Source organism: Heterodontus francisci, unplaced genomic scaffold (assembly GCF_036365525.1).
Source record: "Heterodontus francisci isolate sHetFra1 unplaced genomic scaffold, sHetFra1.hap1 HAP1_SCAFFOLD_74, whole genome shotgun sequence".
NCBI classification, from domain to species: Eukaryota; Metazoa; Chordata; class Chondrichthyes; order Heterodontiformes; family Heterodontidae; genus Heterodontus; species Heterodontus francisci.
This window is the reverse complement of record NW_027140442.1, coordinates 3,052,353-3,073,550: the sequence shown is the minus strand read 5'-3', so window position 1 is coordinate 3,073,550 and position 21,198 is coordinate 3,052,353.

The window sequence follows — 21,198 nt, the reverse complement described above, 5'->3', positions numbered from 1 at the left end:
TAATTGGTGGACAGTGTATGTCTGTGTTACTTGGTGTAAGTGTATGTCTTTGTTACTTGGTGTAATTGTCTGTCTTTGCTACATGGTGTAAGTGTACGCCATTGTTACTTGGTGTCAGTGTGTGTCTGTGTTACTGGGTATCTGTGTATGTCTTTGTGACTTGGTGTAAGTGTGTGTCTGTGTTATTGGGTATCAGTGTATGTCTTTGTTACTTGGTGTCAGTGTATGTCAAAATGTATGTCTGTGTTACTTGGTGTAAGTGTGTGTCTGTGTTACTGGTTATCAGTGTATGTCTTTGTGACTTTGTGTCAGTGTATGTCTTTGTTACTGGGTGTCAGTGTGTGTCTTTGTGACTTGGTGTCAGTGTCTGTCTTTGTTACTTGGTGTAAGTGTGTGTCTTTGTTACTTGGTGTAAGTGTATGCCTTTGTTTCTTGGTGTCAGTGTATGTCTTTGTTACTTGGTGTCAGTGTGTGTCTGTGTTACTGGGTATCAGTGTATGTCTTTGTGACTTGGTGTCAGTGTCTGTCTTTGTTATTTGGTGTAAGTGTGTGTCTTTGTTGCTTGGTGTAAGTGTATGCCTTTGTTACTTGGTGTCAGTGTATGTCTTTGTTACTTGGTGTCAGTGTGTGTCTGTGTTACTGGGTATCAGTGTATGTCTTTGTTACTTGGTGTCAGTGTATGTCTTTGTTACTTGGTGTAAGTGTATGTCTTTGTTACTTGGTGTCAGTTTATGTCGTTGTTACTTGGTGTAAGTGTGTGTCTGTGTTACCGGTTATCAGTGTATGTCTTTGTGACTCGGTGTCAGTGTATGTCTTTGTTACTGGGTGTCAGTGTATGTCTTTGTTACTTGGTGACAGTGTGTGTCTGTGTGTCAGTGTATGTCTTTGTTACTGCGTATCAGTGTTTCTCTATGTTACTGGGTGTCAGTGTGTGTTTGTTTGTGTTACTGGGTGTCAGTATTTAGTTTAGTGATACAGCACTGAAACAGGCACTTCGGCCAACCGAGTCTGTGCCGACCGTCAACCACCCATTTATACTAATCCTACACTAATCCCGTATTCCTATCACATCCCCGCCTGTCCCTATATATTTTCCTACCACCTACCTATACTAGGGTCAATTTATAATGGCCAATTAACCTATCAACCTGCAAGTCTTTGGCATGTGGGAGGAAACCGGAGCACCCGGAGGAAACTCACGCAGACACAGGGAGAACGTGCAAACTCCGCACAGGCAGTACCCAGAATCGAGCCCGGGTCCCTGGAGCTGTGAGGCTGCCAATGTGCCGCCCGGAGTGTGTCTGTGTTACTGGGTATCAGTGTATGTCTTTGTTACTTGGTGTAAGTGTGTGTCTGTGTTACTGGGTAACAGTGTATGTCTTTGTTACTTGGTGTCAGTGTATGTCTGTGTTACTTGGTGTAAGTGTGTGTCTTTGTTTCTTGGTGTAATGGTATGTCTTTGTTCCTTGGTGTCAGTGAATGTCTGTGTTACTTGGTGTAAGTGTATGTCTTTGTTACTTGGTGTCAGTGTATGTCTTTGTGAAGTGCTGTCATTGTCTGTCTTTGTTACTGGGTGTCAGTGTCCGTCTTCGTTACTTGGTGTCAGTGTTTGTCTTTGTTACTGGGTGTCAGTGACTGTCTTTGTGACTTGGTGTCAGTGTATGTCTTTGTTACTTGGTGTAAGTGTGTGTCTTTGTTTCTTGGTGTAATGGTATGTCTTTGTTCCTTGGTGTCAGTGAATGTCTGTGTTACTTGGTGTAAGTGTATGTCTTTGTTACTTGGTGTCAGTGTATGTCTTTGTGAAGTGCTGTCATTGTCTGTCTTTGTTACTGGGTGTCAGTGTCCGTCTTCGTTACTTGGTGTCAGTGTTTGTCTTTGTTACTGGGTGTCAGTGTCTGTCTTTGTGACTTGGTGTCAGTGCATGTCTTTGTTACTTGGTGTAAGTGTGTGTCTATGTTACGGGGTATCAGAGTATATCTTTGTTACTTGGTGTAAGTGTGTGTCTGTGTTACTGGGTATCAGTGCATGTCTTTGCTACATGGTGGACAGTGTATGTCTGTGTTACTTGGTGTAAGTGTGTGTCTTTGTTACTTGGTGTAATTGTATGTCTTTGCTACATGGTGTAAGTGTACGCCATTGTTACTTGGTGTCAGTGTGTGTCTGTGTTACTGGGTATCTGTGTATGTCTTTGTGACTTGGTGTAAGTGTGTGTCTGTGTTACTGGGTATCAGTGTATGTCTTTGTGACTTGGTGTCAGTGTATGCCTTTGTTACTTGGTGTAAGTGTGTGTCTCTGTTACTGGGTATCAGTGTACGTCATTGTTACTTGGTGTCAGTGGATGTCTGTGTTAATTGGTGGACAGTGTATGTCTGTGTTACTTGGTGTAAGTGTATGTCTTTGTTACTTGGTGTAATTGTCTGTCTTTGCTACATGGTGTAAGTGTACGCCATTGTTACTTGGTGTCAGTGTGTGTCTGTGTTACTGGGTATCTGTGTATGTCTTTGTGACTTGGTGTAAGTGTGTGTCTGTGTTACTGGGTATCAGTGTATGTCTTTGTGACTTGGTGTCAGTGTATGCCTTTGTTACTTGGTGTAAGTGTGTGTCTCTGTTACTGGGTATCAGTGTACGTCATTGTTACTTGGTGTCAGTGGATGTCAAAATACTTGGTGTCAGTGTATGTATTTGTTACTGGGTGTCAGTGTGTGTCTTTGTGAATTGGTGTCAGTGTTTGTCTTTGTTACTTGGTGTAAGTGGGTGTCTGTGTTACTGGGGATCAGTGTATGGCTTTGTTACTTGGTGTCAGTGTATGTCTGTGTTACTTGGTGTAAGTGTATGTCTGTGTTACTTGGTGTCAGTGTATGTCTTTGTTACTTGGAGTCAACGTATGACTGTGTTACTGGGTATCAGTGCATGTCTTTGTTACTTGGTGTCAGTGTGTGTCCGTGTTAATTGGTGTAAGTGTGTGTCTGTGTTACTGGGTATCAGTGTTTGACTTTGTTATATGGTGTCAGTGCATGTCTGTGTTACTTGGTGTAGGTGTGTTTCTGTGTTACTGGGTATCAGTGTATGTCTTTGTTACTTGGTGTAAGTGTGTGTCTGTGTTACTTCGTATCAGTGTATGTCTTTCTTACTTGGTGTCAGTGTATGTCTTCGTTACTTGGTGTCAGTGTTTGTCTTTGTTACTGGGTGTCAGTGTCTGTCTTTGTGACTTGGTGTCAGTGTATATCTTTGTTACTTGGTGTCAGTGCATGTCTTTGTTACTTGGTGTAAGTGTGTGTCTATGTTACGTGGCATCAGAGTATATCTTTGTTACTTGGTGTAAGTGTGTGTCTGTGTTACTGGGTATCAGTGCATGTCTTTGCTACATGGTGGACAGTGTATGTCTGTGTTACTTGGTGTAAGTGTGTGTCTTTGTTACTTGGTGTAATTGTATGTCTTTGTTACTTGGTGTCAGTGTATGTCTGTGTTAATTGGTGGACAGTGTATGTCTGTGTTACTTGGTGTAAGTGTATGTCTTTGTTACTTGGTGTAATTGTCTGTCTTTGCTACTTGGTGTAAGTGTACGCCATTGTTACTTGGTGTCAGTGTGTGTCTGTGTTACTGGGTATTTGTGTATGTCTTTGTGACTTGGTGTAAGTGTATGTCTGTGTTACTGGGTATCAGTGTATGTCTTTGTTACTTGGTGTCAGTGTATGTCTGTGTTACTTGGTGTAAGTGTGTGTCTGTGTTACTGGTTATCAGTGTATGTCTTTGTGACTTTGTGTCAGTGTATGTCTTTGTTACTGGGTGTCAGTGTGTGTCTTTGTGACGTGGTGTCAGTGTATGCCTTTGTTACTTGGTGTAAGTGTGTGTCTCTGTTACTGGGTATCAGTGTACGTCATTGCTACTTGGTGTCAGTGGATGTCAAAATACTTGGTGTCAGTGTATGTCTTTGTTACTGGGTGTCAGTGTGTGTCTTTGTGAATTGGTGTCAGTGTTTGTCTTTGTTACTTGGTGTAAGTGGGTGTCTGTGTGACTGGGGATCAGTGTATGTCTTTGTTACTTGGTGTCAGTGTATGTCTGTGTTACTTGGTGTAAGTGTATGTCTGTTTTACTTGGTGTAAGTGTGTGTCTTTGTTACTTGGTGTAAGTGTATGCCTTTGTTACTTGGTGTCAGTGTATGTCTTTGTTACTTGGAGTCAATGTATGACTGTGTTACTGGGTATCAGTGTATGTCTTTGTTACTTGGTGTCAGTGTGTGTCCGTGTTACTTGGTGTAAGTGTGTGTCTGTGTTACTGGGTATCAGTGTATGACTTTGTTATATGGTGTCAGTGCATGTCTGTGTTACTTGGTGTAGGTGTGTTTCTGTGTTACTGGGTATCAGTGTATGTCTTTGTTACTTGGTGTAAGTGTGTGTCTGTGTTACTTCGTATCAGTGTATGTCTTTGATACTTGGTGTCAGTGTATGTCTTCGTTACTTGGTGTAAGTGTGTGTCTGTGTCACTGGGTGTAAGTGTGTGTCTGTGTTTCTGGGTATCAGCGTATGTCTTTGTTACTTGGTGTCAGTGAATGTCTGTGTTACTTGGTGTCAGTGTATGTCTGTGTTACTTGGTGTCAGTCTATGTCTTTGTTACTTGGTGTATGTGTATGTCTTTGTTACTTGGTGTATGTGTGTGTCTTTGTTACTTGGTGTGAGTGTATGTCTGTGTTACTGGGTAACAGTGTATGTCTTTGTTACTTGGTGTCAGTGTATGTCTGTGTTACTTGGTGTAAGTGTGTGTCTTTGTTACTTGGTGTAATTGTATGTCTTTGTTACTTGGTGTCAGTGTATGTCTTTGTTACTTGGTGTAAGTTAGTTTTTGTGTTACTTGGTGTAAGTGTGTGTCTGTGCACTTGGTATCAGTGTATGTCTTTGTTACTTGGTGTCAGTGTATGTCAAAATGTATGTCTGTGTTACTTGGTGTAAGTGTTTGTCTGTGTTACTGGTTATCAGTGTATGTCTTTGTGACTTTGTGTCAGTGTATGTCTTTGTTACTGGGTGTCAGTGTGTGTCTTTGTGACTTGGTGTCAGTGTCTGTCTTTGTTACTTGGTGTAAGTGTGTGTCTCTGTTACTGGGTATCAGTGTACGTCATTGTTACTTGGTGTCAGTGGATGTCAAAATACTTGGTGCCAGTGTATGTCTTTGTTACTGGGTGTCAGTGTGTGTCTTTGTGACTTGGTGTCAGTGTTTGTCTTTGTTACTTGGTGTAAGTGTGTGTCTTTGTTACTTGGTGTAAGTGTATGTCTTTGTTACTTGGTGTCAGTGTGTGTCTGTGTTACTGGGTAGCAGTGTGTGTCTTTGTTACTTGGTGTCAGTGTATGTCTTTGTTACTTGGTGTAAGTGTATGTCTTTGTTACTTGGTGTCAGTTTATGTCGTTGTTACTTGGTGTAAGTGTGTGTCTGTGTTACCGGTTATCAGTGTATGTCTTTGTGACTCGGTGTCAGTGTATGTCTTTGTTACTGGGTGTCAGTGTATGTCTTTGTTACTTGGTGACAGTGTGTGTCTGTGTGTCAGTGTATGTCTTTGTTACTGCGTATCAGTGTTTCTCTATGTTACTGGGTGTCAGTGTGTGTTTGTTTGTGTTACTGGGTGTCAGTATTTAGTTTAGTGATACAGCACTGAAACAGGCACTTCGGCCAACCGAGTCTGTACCGACCATCAACCACCCATTTATACTAATCCTACACTAATCCCGTATTCCTATCACATCCCCGCCTGTCCCTATATATTTTCCTACCACCTACCTATACTAGGGTCAATTTATAATGGCCAATTAACATATCAACCTGCAAGTCTTTGGTTGTGGGAGGAAACCGGAGCACCCGGAGGAAACTCACGCAGACACAGGGAGAACGTGCAAACTCCGCACAGGCAGTACCCAGAATCGAGCCCGGGTCCCTGGAGCTGTGAGGCTGCCAATGTGCCGCCCGGAGTGTGTCTGTGTTACTGGGTATCAGTGTATGTCTTTGTTACTTGGTGTAAGTGTGTGTCTGTGTTACTGGGTAACAGTGTATGTCTTTGTTACTTGGTGTCAGTGTATGTCTGTGTTACTTGGTGTAAGTGTGTGTCTTTGTTTCTTGGTGTAATGGTATGTCTTTGTTCCTTGGTGTCAGTGAATGTCTGTGTTACTTGGTGTAAGTGTATGTCTTTGTTACTTGGTGTCAGTGTATGTCTTTGTGAAGTGCTGTCATTGTCTGTCTTTGTTACTGGGTGTCAGTGTCCGTCTTCGTTACTTGGTGTCAGTGTTTGTCTTTGTTACTGGGTGTCAGTGTCTGTCTTTGTGACTTGGTGTCAGTGTATGTCTTTGTTACTTGGTGTCAGTGCATGTCTTTGTTACTTGGTGTAAGTGTGTGTCTGTGTTACGGGGTATCAGAGTATATCTTTGTTACTTGGTGTAAGTGTGTGTCTGTGTTACTGGGTATCAGTGCATGTCTTTGCTACATGGTGGACAGTGTATGTCTGTGTTACTTGGTGTAAGTGTGTGTCTTTGTTACTTGGTGTAATTGTATGTCTTTGTTACTTGGTGTCAGTGTATGTCTGTGTTAATTGGTGTAAGTGTATATCTGTGTTACTTGGTGTCCGTGTATGTCTTTGTTACTTGGTGTAAGCGTGTGTCTTTGTTACTTGATGCAAGTGTGTGTCAGTGTTACTTGGTATCAGTGTATGTCTTTGTTACTTGGTGTGAGTGTGTGTCTGTGTTACTGGGGAACAGTGTATGTCTTTGTTACTTGGTGTCAGTGTATGTCTGTGTTACTTGGTGCAAGTGTGTGTCTTTGTTATTTGGTGTAATTGTATGACTTTGTTACTTGGTGTCAGTGTATGTCTTTGTTACTTTGTGCAAGTGAGTTTTTGAGTTACTTGGTGTAAGTGTGTGTCTGTGTCACTCGGTATCAGTGTATTTCTTTGTTACTTGGTGTCAGTGCATGTCAAAATACTTGGTGTAAGTGTATGTCTTTGTTACTTGGTGTAATTGTCTGTCTTTGCTACTTGGTGTAAGTGTACGCCATTGTTACTTGGTGTCAGTGTGTGTCTGTGTTACTGGGTATCTGTGTATGTCTTTGTGACTTGGTGTAAGTGTGTGTCTGTGTTACTGGGTATCAGTGTATGTCTTTGTTACTTGGTGTCAGTGTATGTCTGTGTTACTTGGTGTAAGTGTGTGTCTGTGTTACTGGTTATCAGTGTATGTCTTTGTGACTTTGTGTCAGTGTATGTCTTTGTTACTGGGTGTCAGTGTGTGTCTTTGTGACTTGGTGTCAGTGTATGCCTTTGTTACTTGGTGTAAGTGTGTGTCTCTGTTACTGGGTATCAGTGTACGTCATTGTTACTTGTTGTCAGTGGATGTCAAAATACTTGGTGTCAGTGTATGTCTTTGTTACTGGGTGTCAGTGTGTGTCTTTGTGAATTGGTGTCAGTGTTTGTCTTTGTTACTTGGTGTAAGTGGGTGTCTGTGTTACTGGGTATCAGTGTATGTCTTTGTTACTTGGTGTCAGTGTATGTCTGTGTTACTTGGTGTAAGTGTATGTCTGTGTTACTTGGTGTAAGTGTGTGTCTTTGTTACTTGGTGTATGTGTATGCCTTTGTTACTTGGTGTCAGTGTATGTCTTTGTTACTTGGAGTCAATGTATGTCTGTGTTACTGGGTATCAGTGTATGTCTTTGTGACTTGGTGTCAGTGTGTGTCCGTGTTACTTGGTGTAGGTGTGTGTCTGTGTTACTGGGTATCAGTGTATGACTTTGTTATATGGTGTCAGTGCATGTCTGTGTTACTTGGTGTAGGTGTGTTTCTGTGTTACTGGTTATCAGTGTATGTCTTTGTTACTTGGTGTCTGTGTATGTCTTTGTTACTTGGAGTCAATGTATGTCTGTGTTACTGGGTATCAGTGTATGTCTTTGTTACTTGGTGTCAGTGTGTGTCCGTGTTACTTGGTGTAGGTGTGTGTCTGTGTTACTGGTTATCAGTGTATGTCTTTGTTACTTGGTGTAAGTGTGTGTCTGTGTTACTTCGTATCAGTGTATGTCTTTGTTACTTGGTGTCAGTGTATGTCTTGGTTACTTGGTGTAAGTGTGTGTCTGTGTTACTGGTTGTCAGTGTGTGTCTGTGTTACTTGGTGTCCGTGTGTGTCTGTGTTACTTGGTGTAAGTGTATGTCTGTGTTACTTGGTGGAAGTGTGTGTCTTTGTTACTTGGTGTAAGTGTATGCCTTTGTTACTTGGTGTCAGTGTATGTCTTTGTTACTTGGTGTCAGTGTATGTCTGTGTTACTGGGTATCAGTGTATGTCTTTGTTACTTGGTGTCAGTGTGTGTCCGTGTTACTTGGTGTAAGTGTGTTTCTGTGTTACTGTGTGTCAGTGTGTGTCTGTGTTACTTGGTGTAAGTGTGTGTCTGTGTTACTGGTATCAGTGTATGTCTTTGTTACTTGGTGTCAGTGTATGTCTTCGTTACTTGGTGTAAGTGTGTGTCTGTGTTACTGGTTGTCAGTGTGTGTCTCTGTTACTTGGTGTCCGTGTGTGTCTGTGTTCCTGGGTGTCAGTGGATGTCTTTGTTACCTGGTGTCAGTGTATGTCTTTGTTACATGGTGTAAGTGCGTGTCTGTGTTACTGGGTATCTATGTATGTCTTTGTGACTTGGTGTCATTGTATGTCTTTGTTACTTGGTGTAAGTTTGTGTCTGTTTCACTGGGTGTAAGTGTGTGTCTGTGTAACTGGGTATCAGCGTACGTCTTTGTTACTTGGTGTCAGTGTATGTCTGTGTTACTTGGTGTCTGTGTATGTCTGTGTTATTTGGTGTCAGTGTATGTCTTTGTTACTTGGTGTAAGTGTGTGTCTGTGTTACTTGGTGTAACTGCTTGTCTGTGTTACTTGCTATCAGTGTATGTCTTTGTTACTAGGTGTGAGTGTGTGTCTGTGTTACTGGGTAACAGTGTATATCTTTGTTACTTGGAGTCAGTGTATGTCTGTGTTACTTGGTGTAAGTGTGTGTCTTTGTAACTTGGTGTAATTGAATGTCTTTGTTACTTGGTGTCAATGTATGTCTTTGTTACTTGGTGTAAGTTAGTTTTTGTGTTACGTGGTGCAAGTGTGTGTCTGTGTTACTGGTTATCAGTGTATGTCTTTGTGACTTTGTGTCAGTGTATGTCTTTGTTACTGGGTGTCAGTGTGTGTCTTTGTGACTTGGTGTCAGTGTATGTCTTTGTTACTTGGTGTAAGTGTGTGTTTGTGTTACTTGGTGTAAGTGTGTGCCTTTGTTACTTGGTGTAAGTGTATGCCTTTGTTACTTGGTGTCAGTGTATGTCTTTGTTACTTGGTGTCAGTGTATGTCTGTGTTACTGGGTATCAGTGTATGTCTTTGTTACTTGGTGTCAGTGTATGTCTTTGTTACTTGGTGTAAGTGTGTGTCTGTGTTACTGGGTGTCAGTGTGTGTCTGTGTTACTTGGTGTATGTGTGTGTCTTTGTTACTTGGTGTCCGTGTGTGTCTGTGTTACTGGGTGTCAGTTTATGTCTTTGTTACTTGGTGTCAGTGTATGTCTTTGTTACTTGGTTTAAGTGTTTTTCTGTGTTACTGGGGATCAGTGTATGTCTTTGTTACTTGGTGTCAGTGCATGTCTGTGTTACTTGGTGTAGGTGTGTGTCTGTGTTACTGGGTATCAGTGTATGTCTTTGCTACTTGGTGTAACTGTGTGTCTGTGTTACTGGGTGTCAGTGTATGTCTTTGTTACTTGGTGTAAGTGTGTGTCTGTGTTACTGGGTATCAGTGTATGTCTTTGTTACTTGCTGTCAGTGTATGTCTATGTTACTTGGTGTAAGTTTGTGTCTGTGTCACTGGGTGTAAGTGTGTGTCTATGTTACTGGGTATCAGCGTATGTCTTTGTTACTTGGTGTCAGTGTATGTCAAAATAATTGGTGTAAGTGTATGTCTTTGTTACTTTGTGTAATTGTCTGTCTTTGTTACTTGGTGTCAGTGTATGTCTTTGTTACTGGGTGTCAGTGTTTGTCTGTGTTAATTGGTGTCTGTGTATGTCTGTGTTACTTGTTGTAAGTGTCTGTCTGTGTTACTGGGTATCAGTGTATGGCTTTGTTACTTGGTGTAAGTGTGTGTCTGTGTTACTGGGTATCAGTGTATGTCTTTGTTACTTGGTGTCAGTGTATGTCTTTGTTACTTGGTGTAAGTGTATGTCTTTGTTGCTTGGTGTCAGTGTATGTCTTTGTTACTTGGTGTAAGTGTGTGTCTGTGTTACTGGGTGTCAGTGTGTGTCTGTGTTACTTGGTGTATGTGTGTGTCTTTGTTACTTGGTGTCCGTGTGTGTCTGTGTTACTGGGTGTCAGTTCATGTCTTTGTTACTTGGTGTCAGTGTATGTCTTTGTTACTTGGTGTAAGTGTTTGTCTGTGTTACTGGGTATCAGTGTCTGTCTTTGTTACTTGGTGTAAGTGTGTGTCTGTGTTACTGGGTATCAGTGTATGTCTTTGTTACTTGGTGTAAGTGCTGTCTGTGTTACTTGGTGTAGGTGTGTGTCTGTGTTACTGGGTATCGGTGTATGTCTTTGTTACTTGGTGTAAGTATGTGTCTGTGTTACTGGGTATCAGTGCATGTCTATGTTACTTGGTGCCAGTGTATGTCTTTGTTACTTGGTGTAAATGTATGTCTTTGTGACTTGGTGGCATTGTTTGTCTTTGTTGCTTGGTGTAAGTGTGTGTCTGTGTTACTGGGTATCAGTGTATGTCTTTCTTACTTGGTGTCAGTGTATGTCAAAATACTTGGTGGAGGTGTATGTCTTTGTAACTTGGTGTAATTGTCTGTCTTTGTTACTTGGTGTCAGTGTATGTCTGTGTTACTTGGTGTAAGTGTGTGTCTTTGTTACTTGGTGTAAGTGTATGACTTTGTTACTTGGTGTCAGTGTATGTCTTTGTTACTTGGTGTCAGTGTGTGTCTGTGTTACTGGGTATCAGTGTTTGTCTTTGTTACGTGGTGTCAGTGTATGTCTTTGTTACTTGGTGTAAGTGTATGTCTTTGTTACTTGGTGTCAGTTTATGTCGTTGTTATTGGTGTAAGTGTGTGTCTGTGTTACCGGTTATCAGTGTATGTCTTTGTGACTCGGTGTCAGTGTATGTCTTTGTTACTGGGTGTCAGTGTATGTCTTTGTTACTTGGTGACAGTGTGTATCTGTGTGTCAGTGTATGTCTTTGTTACTGCGTATCAGTGTTTCTCTGTTACTGGGTGTCAGTGTGTGTTTGTTTGTGTTACTGGGTGTCAGTATTTAGTTTAGTGATACAGCACTGAAACAGGCACTTCTGCCAACTGAGTCTGTGCCGACCATCAACCACCCATTTATACTAATACTGCACTAATCCCGTATTCCTATCACATCCCCGCCTGTCCCTATATATTTTCCTACCACCTGCCTTTTCTAGGGTCAATTTATAATGGCCAATTAACCTATCAACCTGCAAGTCTTTGGCATGTGGGAGGAAACCGGAGCACCCGGAGGAAACTCACGCAGACACAGGGAGAACGTGCAAACTCCGCACAGGCAGTACCCAGAATCGAGCCCGGGTCCCTGGAGCTATGAGGCTGCCAATGTGCCCACCGGTGTGTGTCTGTGTTACTGGGTATCAGTGTATGTCTTTGTTACTTGGTGTAAGTGTGTGTCTGTGTTACTGGGTAACAGTGTATGTCTTTGTTACTTGGTGTCAGTGTATGTCTGTGTTACTTGGTGTAAGTGTGTGTGTTTGTTACTTGGTGTAATGGTATGTCGTTGTTCCTTGGTGTCAGTGAATGTCTGTGTTACTTGGAGTAAAAGTATGTCTTTGTTACTTGGTGTCAGTGTCCATCTTCGTTACTTGGTGTCAGTGTTTCTTTTTGTTACTGGGTGTCAGTGTCTGTCTTTGTGACTTGGTGTCAGTGTATGTATTTGTTACTTGGTGTCAGTGTATGTCTTTGTTACTTGGTGTAAGTGTGTGTCTGTGTTACGGGGTATCAGAGTATATCTTTGTTACTTGGTGTAAGTGTCTGTCTGTGTTACTGGGTATCAGTGCATGTCTTTGCTACATGGTGGAAAGTGTATGTCTGTGTTACTTGGTGTAAGTGTGCGTCTTTGTTAATTGGTGTAAGTGTATATCTGTGTTACTTGGTGTCAGTGTATGTCTTTGTTACTTGGTGCAAGTGTGTGTCTTTGTTACTTGGTATCAGTGTATGTCTTTGTTACTTGGTGTGAGTGTGTGTCTGTGTTACTGGGTAACAGTGTATGTCTTTGTTACTTGGTGTCAGTGTATGTCTTCGTTACTTGGTGTAAGTGTGTGTCTGTGTTACTTGGTTTAATTGTATGTCTTTGTTACTTGGTGTCAGTGTATGTCTTTGTTACTTGGTGTAAGTGAGTTTTTGTGTTACTTGGTGTAAGTGTGTGGGTGTGCACTCGGTATCAGTGTATGTCTTTGTTACTTGGTGTCAGTGCATGTCAAAATACTTTGTGTAAGTGTATGTCTTTGTTACTTGGTGTAATTGTCTGTCTTTGCTACTTGGTGTAAGTGTACGCCATTGTTACTTGGTGTCAGTGTATGTCTTTGTTGCTTGGTGTCAGTGTGTGTCTGTGTTACTGGGTATCTGTGTATGTCTTTGTTAAATGGTGTCAGTGTATGTCTTTGGTACATGGTGTAAGTGCGTGTCTGTGTTACTGGGTATCTATGTATGTCTTTGTGACTTGGTGTCAGTGTATGTCTTTGCTACACGATGTAAGTGTATGTCTTTGTTACTTGGTGTCAGTGCTTGTCTTTGTTACTTGGTGCAAGTGTGTGTCTGTGTGACTGGGTGTAAGTGTGAGTCTGTGTTACTGGGTATCAGTGTATGTCTTTGTTACTGGGTGTCAGTGTGTGTCTTTGTGACTTGGTGTCAGTGTATGTCTTTGTTACCTGGTGTAAGTGTGTGTCTCTGTTACTGGGTATCAGTGTTCGTCATTGTTACTTGGTGTCAGTGGATGTCAAAATACTTGGTGCCAGTGTATGTCTTTGTTACCGGGTGTCAGTGTGTGTCTTTGTGACTTGGTGTCAGTGTATGTCTTTGTTACTTGGTGTAAGTGTGTGTCTGTGTTACTTGGTGTAAGTGTGTGTCTTTGTTACTTGGTGTAAGTGTATGCCTTTGTTACTTGGTGTCAGTGTATGTCTTTGTTACTTGGTGTCAGTGTATGTCTGTGTTACTGGGTATCAGTGTATGTCTTTGTTACTAGGTGTCAGTGTATGTCTTTGTTACTTGGTGTAAGTTTGTGTCTGTGTTACTGGGTGTCAGTGTGTGTCTGTGTTACTTGGTGTATGTGTGTGTCTTTGTTACTTGGTGTCCATGTGTGTCTGTGTTACTTGGTGTCAGTTTATGTCTTTGTTACTTGGTGTCAGTGTATGTCTTTGTTACTTGGTGCAAGTGTTTGTCTGTGTTATTGGGTATCAGTGTATGTCTTTGTTACTTGGTGTCAGTGCATGTCTGTGTTACTTGGTGTAGGTGTGTGTCTGCGTTACTGGGTATCAGTGTATGTCTTTGTTACTTGGCGTAAGTGTGTGTCTGTGTTACTGGGTATCAGTGTATGTCTTTGTTACTTGGTGTAAGTGTGTGTCTGTGTTAATGGGTAACAGTGTATGTCTTTGTTACTTGGTGTCAGTGCATGTCTGTGTTACTTGGTGTAAGTGTGCGTCTTTGTTACTTGGTGTAATGGTATGTCTTTGTTCCTTGGTGTCAGTGAATGTCTGTGTTACTTGGAGTAAATGTATGTCTTTGTTACTTGGTGTCAGTGTATGTCTTTGTGAAGTGCTGTCATTGTCTGTCTTTGTTACTGGGTGTCAGTGTCCATCTTCGTTACTTGGTGTCAGTGTTTCTTTTTGTTACTGGGTGTCAGTGTCTGTCTTTGTGACTTGGTGTCAGTGTATGTCTTTGTTACTTGGTGTCAGTGTACGTCTTTGTTACTTGGTGTAAGTGTGTGTCTGTGTTACGGGGTATCAGAGTATATCTTCGTTACTTGGTGTAAGTGTGTGTCTGTGTTACTGGGTATCAGTGCATGTCTTTGCTACATGGTGGACAGTGTATGTTTGTGTTACTTGGTGTAAGTGTGTGTCTTTGTTACTTGGTGTAATTGTATGTCTTTGTTACTTGGTGTCAGTGTATGTCTGTGTTAATTGGTGTAAGTGTATATCTGTGTTACTTGGTGTCAGTGTATGTCTTTGTTACTTGGTGCAAGTGTGTGTCTGTGTTACTTGGTATCAGTGTATGTCTTTGTGACTTGGTGTGAGTGTGTGTCTGTGTTACTGGGTAACAGTGTATGTCTTTGTTACTTGGTGTCAGTGTATGTCTGTGTTACTTGGTGTCAGTGTGTGTCTTTGTTATTTGGTGTAATTGTATGTCTTTGTTACTTGGTGTCAGCGGATGTCTTTGTTACTTGGTGTAAGTGAGTTTTTGTGTTACTTGGTGTAAGTGTGTGTCTGTGTCACTCGGTATCAGTGTATTTCTTTGTTAATTGGTGTCAGTGCATGTCAAAATACTTTGTGTCAGTGTATGTCTTTGTTACTTGGTGCAATTGTCTGTCTTTGCTACTTGGTGTAAGTGTACGCCATTGTTACTTGGTGTCAGTGTATGTCTTTGTTGCTTGGTGTCAGTGTGTGTCTGTGTTACTGGGTATCTGTGAATGTCTTTGTGACTTGCTATAAGTGTGTGTTTGTGTTACTGGGTATCAGTGTATGTCTTTGTTACTTGGTGTCAGTGTATGTCTTTGTTACTTGGTGTAAGTGTGTGTCTGTGTTACTGGTTATCAGTGTATGTCTTTGTGACTTTGTTTCAGTGTATGTCTTTGTTACTGGGTGTCAGTGTGTGTCTTTGTCACTTGGTGTAAGTGTTTGTCTTTGTTACTTGGTGTAAGTGTGTGTCTCTGTTACTGGGTATCAGTGTACGTCATTGTTACTTGGTGTCAGTGGATGTCAAAATAATTGGTGTCAGTGTATGTCTTTGTTACTTGGTGTCATTCTGTGTCTTTGTGACTTGGTGTCAGTGTATTTCTTTGTTACTTGGTGTAAGTGTGTGTCTGTGTTACTGGGTATCAGTGTATGTCTTTGTTACTTGGTGTCAGTGTATTTCTGTGTTACTTGGTGTAAGTGTATGTCTGTGTTACTTGGTGTAAGTGTGTGTCTTTGTTACTTGGTGTAACTGTATGCCTTTGTTACTTGGTGTCAGTGTATGTCTTTGTTACTTGGTGTCAGTGTATGTCTGTGTTACTGGGTATCAGTGTATGTCTTTGTTACTTGGTGTCAGTGTATGTCTTTGTTACTTGGTGTAAGTGTGTGTCTGTGTTACTGGTTATCAGTGTAGTCTTTGTGACTTTGTGTCAGTGTATGTCTTTGTTACTGGGTGTCAGTGTGTGTCTTTGTCACTTGGTGTAAGTGTTTGTCTTTGTTACTTGGTGTAAGTGTGTGTCTCTGTTACTGGGTATCAGTGTACGTCATTGTTACCTGGTGTCAGTGGATGTCAAAATAATTGGTATCAGTGTATGTCTTTGTTACTTGGTGTCAGTGTGTGTCTTTGTGACTTGGTGTCAGTGTTTGTCTTTGTTACTTGGTGTAAGTGTGTGTCTGTGTTACGGGGTATCAGTGTATGTCTTTGTTACTTGGTGTCAGTGTATGTCTGTGTTACTTGGTGTAAGTGTATGTCTGTGTTACTTGGTGTAAGTGTGTGTCTTTGTTACTTGGTCTAACTGTATGCCTTTGTTACTTGGTGTCAGTGTATGTCTTTGTTACTTGGTGTAAGTGTGTGTCTGTGTTACTGGGTGTCAGTGTGTGTCTGTGTTACTTGGTGTATGTGTGTGTCTTTGTTACTTGGTCTAACTGTATGCCTTTGTTACTTGGTGTCAGTGTATGTCTTGTTACTTGGTGTCAGTGTATGTCTGTGTTACTGGGTATCAGTGTATGTCTTTGTTACTTGGTGTCAGTGTATGTCTTTGTTACTTGGTGTAAGTGTGTGTCTGTGTTACTGGGTGTCAGTGTGTGTCTGTGTTACTTGGTGTATGTGTGTGTCTTTGTTACTTGGTGTCCGTGTGTGTCTGTGTTACTGGGTGTCAGTTTATGTCTTTGTTACTTGGTGGCAGTGTATGTCTTTGTTACTTGGTGTAAGTGTTTGTCTGTGTTACTGGGTATCAGTGTATGTCTTTGTTACTTGTTGTCAGTGCATGTCTGTGTTACTTGGTGTAGGTGTGTGTCTGTGTTACTGGGGATCAGTGTATGTCTTTGTTACTTGGTGTAAGTGTGTGTCTGTGTTACTGGATGTCAGTGTATGTCTTTGTTACTTGGTGTAAGTGTTTGTCTGTGTTACTGGGTATCAGTGTATGTCTTTGTTACTTGGTGTCAGTGCATGTCTGTGTTACTTGGTGTAGGTGTGTGTCTGTGTTACTGGGTATCAGTGTATGTCTTTGTTACTTGGTGTGAGTGTGTGTCTGTGTTACTGGGTATCAGTGTATGTCTTTGTTACTTGGTGTCAGTGTATGTCTTCGTTCCTTGGTGTCCGTGTGTGTCTGTGTTACTGGGTGTCAGTGTATGCCTTTGTTACCTGGTGTCAGTGTATGTCTTTGTTACATGGTGTAAGTGCGTGTCTGTGTTACTGGGTATCTATGTATGTCTTTGTGACTTGGTGTCAGTGTATGTCTTTGCTACATGGTGTAAGTGTATGTCTTTGTTACTTGGTGTCAGTGCTTGTCTTTGTTACTTGGTGCAAGTGTGTGTCTGTGTTACTTGGTGTCAGTGTATGTCAAAATACTTGGTGAAAGTGTATGTCTTTTTTACTTGGCGTAATTGTCTATCTTTGTGACTTGGTGTCAGTGTATGTCTTTGTTGCTTGGTGTCAGTGTGTGTCTGTGTTACTGGGTATCAGTGTTTGTCTTTGTGACTTGGTATCAATGTATGTCTTTGTTACTTGGTGTCAGTGTATGTCTTTGTTACTGGGTGTCAGTGTGTGTCTGTGTTACTTGGTGTCAGTGTATGTCTGTGTTACTTGGTGTAAGTGTCTGTCTGTGTTACTGGGTATCAGTGTATGTCTTTGTTATTTGGTGTCAGAGTATGTCTTTGTTACTTGGTGTAAGTGTATGTCTTTGTTGCTTGGTGTCAGTGTATGTCAAAATACTTGGTGAAAGTGTATGTCTTTTTTACTTGGCGTAATTGTCTATCTTTGTGACTTGGTGTCAGTGTATGTCTTTGTTGCTTGGTGTCAGTGTGTGTCTGTGTTACTGGGTATCAGTGTTTGTCTTTGTGACTTGGTATCAATGTATGTCTTTGTTACTTGGTGTCAGTGTATGTCTTTGTTACTGGGTGTCAGTGTGTGTCTGTGTTACTGGGTATCAGTGTATGACTTTGTTACTTGGTGTCAGAGTATGTCTTTGTTACTTGGTGTAAGTGTATGTCTTTGTTGCTTGGTGTCAGTGTGTGTCTGTGTTACTGGGTATCTGTGAATGTCTTTGCGACTTGCTATAAGTGTGTGTTTGTGTTACTGGGTATCAGTGTATGTCTTTGTTACTTGGTGTCAGTGTATTTCTGTGTTACTTGGTGTAAGTGTATGTCTGTGTTACTTGGTGTAAGTGTGTGTCTTTGTTACTTGGTCTAACTGTATGCCTTTGTTACTTGGTGTCAGTGTATGTCTTTGTTACTTGGTGTCAGTGTATGTCTGTGTTACTGGGTATCAGTGTATGTCTTTGTTACTTGGTGTCAGTGTATGTCTTTGTTACTTGGTGTAAGTGTGTGTCTGTGTTACTGGTTATCAGTGTATGTCTTTGTGACTTGGTGTGAGTGTGTGTCTGTGTTACTGGGTAACAGTGTATGTCTTTGTTACTTGGTGCAAGTGTGTGTCTGTGTTACTTGGTATCAGTGTATGTCTTTGTGACTTGGTGTGAGTGTGTGTCTGTGTTACTGGGTAACAGTGTATGTCTTTGTTACTTGGTGTCAGTGTATGTCTGTGTTACTTGGTGTCAGTGTGTGTCTTTGTTATTTGGTGTAATTGTATGTCTTTGTTACTTGGTGTCAGCGGATGTCTTTGTTACTTGGTGTAAGTGAGTTTTTGTGTTACTTGGTGTAAGTGTGTGTCTGTGTCACTCGGTATCAGTGTATTTCTTTGTTAATTGGTGTCAGTGCATGTCAAAATACTTTGTGTAAGTGTATGTCTTTGTTACTTGGTGCAATTGTCTGTCTTTGCTACTTGGTGTAAGTGTACGCCATTGTTACTTGGTGTCAGTGTATGTCTTTGTTGCTTGGTGTCAGTGTGTGTCTGTGTTACTGGGTATCTGTGAATGTCTTTGTGACTTGCTATAAGTGTGTGTTTGTGTTACTGGGTATCAGTGTATGTCTTTGTTACTTGGTGTCATTCTGTGTCTTTGTGACTTGGTGTCAGTGTATTTCTTTGTTACTTGGTGTAAGTGTGTGTCTGTGTTACTGGGTATCAGTGTATGTCTTTGTTACTTGGTGTCAGTGTATTTCTGTGTTACTTGGTGTAAGTGTATGTCTGTGTTACTTGGTGTAAGTGTGTGTCTTTGTTACTTGGTCTAACTGTATGCCTTTGTTACTTGGTGTCAGTGTATGTCTTTGTTACTTGGTGTCAGTGTATGTCTGTGTTACTGGGTATCAGTGTATGTCTTTGTTACTTGGTGTCAGTGTATGTCTTTGTTACTTGGTGTAAGTGTGTGTCTGTGTTACTGGTTATCAGTGTATGTCTTTGTGACTTTGTGTCAGTGTATGTCTTTGTTACTGGGTGTCAGTGTGTGTCTTTGTCACTTGGTGTAAGTGTTTGTCTTTGTTACTTGGTGTAAGTGTGTGTCTCTGTTACTGGGTATCAGTGTACGTCATTGTTACCTGGTGTCAGTGGATGTCAAAATAATTGGTATCAGTGTATGTCTTTGTTACTTGGTGTCAGTGTGTGTCTTTGTGACTTGGTGTCAGTGTTTGTCTTTGTTACTTGGTGTAAGTGTGTGTCTGTGTTACTGGGTATCAGTGTATGTCTTTGTTACTTGGTGTCAGTGTATGTCTGTGTTACTTGGTGTAAGTGTATGTCTGTGTTACTTGGTGTAAGTGTGTGTCTTTGTTACTTGGTCTAACTGTATGCCTTTGTTACTTGGTGTCAGTGTATGTCTTTGTTACTTGGTGTCAGTGTATGTCTTTGTTACTTGGTGTAAGTGTGTGTCTGTGTTACTGGGTGTCAGTGTGTGTCTGTGTTACTTGGTGTATGTGTGTGTCTTTGTTACTTGGTCTAACTGTATGCCTTTGTTACTTGGTGTCAGTGTATGTCTTGTTACTTGGTGTCAGTGTATGTCTGTGTTACTGGGTATCAGTGTATGTCTTTGTTACTTGGTGTCAGTGTATGTCTTTGTTACTTGGTGTAAGTGTGTGTCTGTGTTACTGGGTGTCAGTGTGTGTCTGTGTTACTTGGTGTATGTGTGTGTCTTTGTTACTTGGTGTCCGTCTGTGTCTGTGTTACTGGGTGTCAGTTTATGTCTTTGTTACTTGGTGGCAGTGTATGTCTTTGTTACTTGGTGTAAGTGTTTGTCTGTGTTACTGGGTATCAGTGTATGTCTTTGTTACTTGGTGTCAGTGCATGTCTGTGTTACTTGGTGTAGGTGTGTGTCTGTGTTACTGGGGATCAGTGTATGTCTTTGTTACTTGGTGTAAGTGTGTGTCTGTGTTACTGGATGTCAGTGTATGTCTTTGTTACTTGGTGTAAGTGTTTGTCTGTGTTACTGGGTATCAGTGTATGTCTTTGTTACTTGGTGTCAGTGCTTGTCTGTGTTACTTGGTGTAGGTGTGTGTCTGTGTTACTGGGTATCAGTGTATGTCTTTGTTACTTGGTGTGAGTGTGTGTCTGTGTTACTGGGTATCAGTGTATGTCTTTGTTACTTGGTGTCAGTGTATGTCTTCGTTCCTTGGTGTCCGTGTATGTCTGTGTTACTGGGTGTCAGTGTATGTCTTTGTTACCTGGTGTCAGTGTATGTCTTTGTTACATGGTGTAAGTGCGTGTCTGTGTTACTGGGTATCTATGTATGTCTTTGTGACTTGGTGTCAGTGTATGTCTTTGCTACATGGTGTAAGTGTATGTCTTTGTTACTTGGTGTCAGTGCTTGTCTTTGTTACTTGGTGCAAGTGTGTGTCTGTGTTACTTGGTGTCAGTGTATGTCAAAATACTTGGTGAAAGTGTATGTCTTTTTTACTTGGCGTAATTGTCTATCTTTGTGACTTGGTGTCAGTGTATGTCTTTGTTGCTTGGTGTCAGTGTGTGTCTGTGTTACTGGGTATCAGTGTTTGTCTTTGTGACTTGGTATCAATGTATGTCTTTGTTACTTGGTGTCAGTGTATGTCTTTGTTACTGGGTGTCAGTGTGTGTCTGTGTTACTTGGTGTCAGTGTATGTCTGTGTTACTTGGTGTAAGTGTCTGTCTGTGTTACTGGGTATCAGTGTATGTCTTTGTTATTTGGTGTAAGAGTGTGTCTGTGTTACTGGGTATCAGTGTATGACTTTGTTACTTGGTGTCAGAGTATGTCTTTGTTACTTGGTGTAAGTGTATGTCTTTGTTACTTGGTGTCAGTGTATGTCTTTGTTACTTGGTGTAAGTGTGTGTCTGTGTTTCTGGGTGTCAGTGTGTGTCTGTGTTACTTGGTGTCAGTTTATGTCTTTGCTACTTGGTGTAAGTGTTTGTCTGTGTTACTGGGTATCAGTGTCTGTCTTTGTTACTTGGTGTAAATGTGTGTCTGTGTTACTGGGTATCAGTGTATGACTTTGTTACTTGGTGTCAGTGTATTTCTGTGTTACTTGGTGTAAGTGTATGTCTGTGTTACTTGGTGTAAGTGTGTGTCTTTGTTACTTGGTCTAACTGTATGCCTTTGTTACTTGGTGTCAGTGTATGTCTTTGTTACTTGGTGTCAGTGTATGTCTGTGTTACTGGGTATCAGTGTATGTCTTTGTTACTTGGTGTCAGTGTATGTCTTTGTTACTTGGTGTAAGTGTGTGTCTGTGTTACTGGTTATCAGTGTATGTCTTTGTGACTTTGTGTCAGTGTATGTCTTTGTTACTGGGTGTCAGTGTGTGTCTTTGTCACTTGGTGTATGTGTTTGTCTTTGTTACTTGGTGTAAGTGTGTGTCTCTGTTACTGGGTATCAGTGTACGTCATTGTTACTTGGTGTCAGTGGATGTCA